The sequence below is a fragment of the Montipora foliosa genome, chromosome 3 (genome assembly GCF_036669935.1).
Source record: "Montipora foliosa isolate CH-2021 chromosome 3, ASM3666993v2, whole genome shotgun sequence".
NCBI lineage: Eukaryota > Metazoa > Cnidaria > Anthozoa > Scleractinia > Acroporidae > Montipora > Montipora foliosa.
This window is the reverse complement of record NC_090871.1, coordinates 52,726,393-52,731,392: the sequence shown is the minus strand read 5'-3', so window position 1 is coordinate 52,731,392 and position 5,000 is coordinate 52,726,393.

Sequence of the window (5,000 nt, the reverse complement as noted above, 5' to 3'; positions counted from 1 at the left end):
GGTCAATCGAGCCTACGTACGATTTTGATCACAGAAGGTATTATGCTATTTACAAATTGACTTCCAAAGGTAAAAGAAACTTTTATACTGTATGTCAAATCTCCAATTTTTAGCCTTTTAGCTTTGATAACGAAACAATTATTAGCCATGAAAACTAAAGAATTCATGGGAAGCAAACGCGCTAATGACCCGATACATTTCTTGTAAATTTCCGAATTTTCAAGCTATCATTGCACTGAGATTATCTGGTGTGTAAGGTCCAAATTTTCAGGTATAGCTCATTATGCAATGCGCTTTCAGTAATCAGTACTTTACTCTTGACTCACTGATTGGGAAACGATAGCTATATACAAAGATCCCCCTATAGATGGTTTTCACTCACGTGACTTGACAGCCATTTTGGTGCACCAGACAATACAAAATACTTCAATTCCCAACGGAGAGAATGTTTATTTTTCTGGTATCCCAAAATGGCCGTAGTGATGGTTGTGAAAACCATCCATAACAATCCCCCACATATTTCATCATAAATCAATTTTTCATGGCATATAACTCGTGAACTTTGCGGTTGGGAATCCTTCTGTGATAGAAGGCCAGACTGCTAACATCTTGACTTCGCGAACGGGACTTTGAGCGCGATGCTCAACGAGTTTGCTGGAATTCGGAAAGTATCTGATGAGTCTCTTGGCCGAGACGAAACGCCGCGTCATACCAGGCACGAAATTTAAATTCTTCACAAAATTTATATTAATTCCGTTTTTTTCCAATTCTATTAAAGCGACATTTCTCGTGACGTCACCCATTGTTGTTAATATGCCAACCAGAACATAATTGGCTGTTGAAACAATACAAACATATTGTGACGTCTCTGCTAACCACAGTCACTGCTTGTAAACCTTGATCAAGAAAGGCAGTGCTTCCAAAATATTGGTTTTAGATAATATATTCCCTCACCGTTCAATCAGCCCTGCTTGTTTTGGTTTACTAAAGAAAACTGATTACTGTTGCAGTTTTATTCTGCATGCCAGTAATTTTCACTCAAGCCTTTATCAGTTCTCCGCGCCGTTGGAATGGCGTTGTATAATTTGAAATGAGAGCTTCGCCATCACAGTATTTTGCGACTCATTACGATTTCTATAGAGAGTAAAACTCATCTCAGAACTATCGACGAGCATCAAAGACCTGGGTCGAATTCTATTTTGGCCCAAACGTTTCGTCAGATAGGTGTAAATACATACTCATGGCCGTTACGGAGCGCCCCAGGCAGCATGATACATGAACTCAGATATCTGCTGAACGTACTGTACGTTGGCCAACACTTCGGTGACCTGAGTAGTATATGGGGCAGAAGTGGGTTTGCAACACTCGATACTTTCCAGCTTATACCAATAGTAACTGTTATGGGTGATGTTATCTGGATATCAATTCAGTAATGGGATCTTTTTTTTATTGTTGAGCTTATAAGGCGAGTTATTAAATAAGATTTTGCTTGCACGCGAGTGACCAAAAATGCCAAAATACTGTTCCTTTTGGGGGGTTATTTGCATTAAAACAATAGATATCCGGTTGACTGAAGCACGATACAGTCCCAAGAGTAAATAAGTCACATTATTTTTATGCAAAGAACCCCCCAAAACGTATTGCACTATGGGAATGGGAAAATAGTCCATGGATGAATAATTTCTCATGCAAGGATTGTGATTAGCTAAAAAAAAGTCTGGTTTCGCGGAAAGATCAATCTAAAAGTAACTCGGTCTGTAAAATCCAGTTCCACAAATGCTATGAAGTTGTATGTTCCTAGCCATGAGCTCCTGGCTTAGTTTAACTTCTAGAGGTAAGCTACGAAAGGTAGAAATGATCCTCCGACAATTTAAAATGCTACTATGATAAGATATTAATCTATTTTTCCTTTTTGTTTTTTTCGATTTCAAAACTTTGTTAACTAAACACTAAGGTACCCAAGTTTTAAGCCTTGATTTTAAAAAGACAACCGTTTATTTTAACTAGAATTTTCCTGTTTAACTGTTCGCCATTACAGCCTTTAAGATCTTGAGAGAGCTGGATCGTAAATGACGTCAAAGCCTCACTAGTTTAAAGGCTGGTTTTCACTAGCGACGGAGTCGGAGTTGTAGTCGCAGTCGGAGTCGTAACAGCGCTTATGACCTAGTGAAAATCAAAGGTCGTAGTCGTAAGCGGAGTCATAAGCTCGACGGAATCGGAGTCGGAAGAATCAGAACGTTTCCATTTTCCCTTATGACTCCGTCGCTTATGATCAAGTGAAAACTAGATTGTCGGAGTAAGAAGCAGAAGCGGGAGAACCAACCAATCACAATGATTGGAATCGATGTTTGTGATTTGTTTATTCATCGGCTTCTGCTTCCGACTCCGACAATGCAGTTTTCACTGGATCGTAAGCGACGGAGTCATAAGCGGAATCGGTATTCTGCTTCCGACTCTGACAGTTTGATTTTCACTAGATCGCATCGCTCTGCGCTTCTGATTACGACTCCGACTCCGACTCTGTCGCAAGTGAAAACCAGCCTTAAGAATGCAATGCATATTTTCGTCTAGTGGTCTGTGAAATTATTTAGTATTAGAATATTTTAATTTTTCAAATCTTAAGTGACATAGACTTGTTTTTTTTTTTTTTTTTTTTTTTTTTTTCGTAGCTTTGTAATAAATAATCTTTAGCGTTTTATATATGTTCTGTGTTGCCGGTTCGAGGAAGGGATTCCGTTTTCGCTTAGCTTTCTTTACTCCTCTCGTCGCCACGCCAGGGAAGGACGCACGTCATACCTAGATCCAACCCTCTGAGGTCGAATCGGTCAGTCTTGAACGTTCGTAATGGTGGACCGTGAAATCCAAAACTTTAACTCAAAGTAAACGTCCCGTAGATAAGAATAAAGCTTAACATTTTTTCCAGACATGTGTTAAGCAAACACACTTTCAAGATCTGAAGAAACAAAGGAAGTTATTATTATTTTTTTTATCACAGAAGCACTTTAAGCAATTGTTCTTTTATAAACAACTGAAAAATTCAGGTTGCTTCAACGCCGGGATTGCAACCCATGCATGACCTCTGCGATGCCCGTGCAATGCTCTAGCAACTTGGGAGGAGGACAATTTGTAGAGCTAATTTGTTTTGACTTAGAAATGTCATGTTTTAACCCATTAGCGGATATTTTACCCAAACCAGCGGAAAAAAAACAAATAATTAGACGCAAGGGGGTTTCAATAAGCGTCAAATACTCCTCTCCCTATTATTTCAAGAATAAACTGGAAAATAACAAGAAAAATGCAAAGGGCTTCTGGAAAACACTCAACTATGTACTTCCCACTATTAAAAAAAAGCAGACTGGTGTCAATGAAATCGTCTGTTTCATTATCAAATTATCACTGATAACACAGCAGATAAACAGTGTTTTAAACTCTCACTTCACTGGTATTGCTTCCATTGTCTTGTCTGAAACATGTACCACTGAGACCTTTGACACAGCATCGACAGGTTCAACATGATCACAAATAGTCCCAGAATGCTGCTCCTCAGGTAAGGATAAACAGCTGCATTTACGCTAAGCTAAGAATAACGTTAACCTTCACTTTTACCTTATTTAGTGTTGGAAATGGGTAGCAAATGCTTAGACTTAAAGGGACATGCATGAACGTGCATCTAATTACTTGAATTTCTGGGATAAGTGAATTAATGAGCAAGAGGCATTTAAAGAAGGATATCACAAACTGGTTGTTATAAAACGAATAGCAAACGGTTCAGCGTGTGCCATCGAGTTATAGTTACACGCGGGAGGTTGCTAAACACTCAAGAAGCTAGAGTCCACTCGGCTATCGCCTTGTGCGACTCTCATTTTTCTTTCGTGCTTAGCAGCTCAGCCTACTATAAGAGCTAGTTTTCTATGATTCAATAGATAGTCGACGAGGCGTGTAGTGCCGAGTTGACTATTTGACTCATAAAAAATGAGAACGAGTAGTCTAATTGTTTTAGTAGAAGTCCACTCCATACCATCTTCCAATTTATTCCAATTTTTATTGATTTTATTAAAGATTTGCTCCCTGGAGCGTTCCTAATTTACATAATACCTGAGACCGAAGAAAAATAGCCTGTAAACTCTTATATGGTTCTTCGTTTTCCATTTCTTCGATGGGAATAGAAAACATGTCTTGATTACCAACTAGCCTAAGAATAAAATCCTTTACGAAAGCATCAGTCGTTTATGGTAAATAAGTTTGACAATATTATTCCCACTTAACATTGAAAATCTTCATTCCCTATTTTGTTGCCGCTTTAGTCTTTTCTGGAATAGCACCGCTAATGAGGTTGCCAACATCTTCTTCAGAAATATTGGAAAACGATTTCAAGACGCCGCCATTGTTTTGTTTTAGTTCAAAACGCTTGCATTTTTGCTACTCACTATAATCTGCGATCTGACGTGGACTAACCAAGCTTACCATCAATCCAATAAGGCAAATAAGCTACTTGGATTTATTCGTCGATCATCAAGGTACATCAGGAATCTAGCACTCGCTGAACTATGCACTTGGCTCTTGTACGTCCGCACCTGGGTTATGCAACCCAAGTCTGGTCCCCTCAATCAATCGAACTGATAAAAAGCATAGAACGTGTCCAGAGAAGAGCAACTAAATACATCTTAATGTTACCCTTCCAAACTGAATGGTCATACCAGGATAGACTTGCACCTTGCTACCGATTAGCTATTGGCACAAGATGATGGACCTAGCATTTTTATATAAAGCTACAAATGGACTTATAGACATTGACCGCAGCATTTTACCAACCATACGCAGGTCTGCAAGAGTAACAAGATCGTGCCATGTCAGTAATGCTACTATCTATACTACCAAGAGATGTAGAACTTTAACTTACTAGCGTTCATTCTTTATACGTACAAGCAGGATCTGGAATTCTCTACCTACCTACATTAGAGACAATTCGCTTTCACTCCCTTCGTTTAAAAACAAACTTA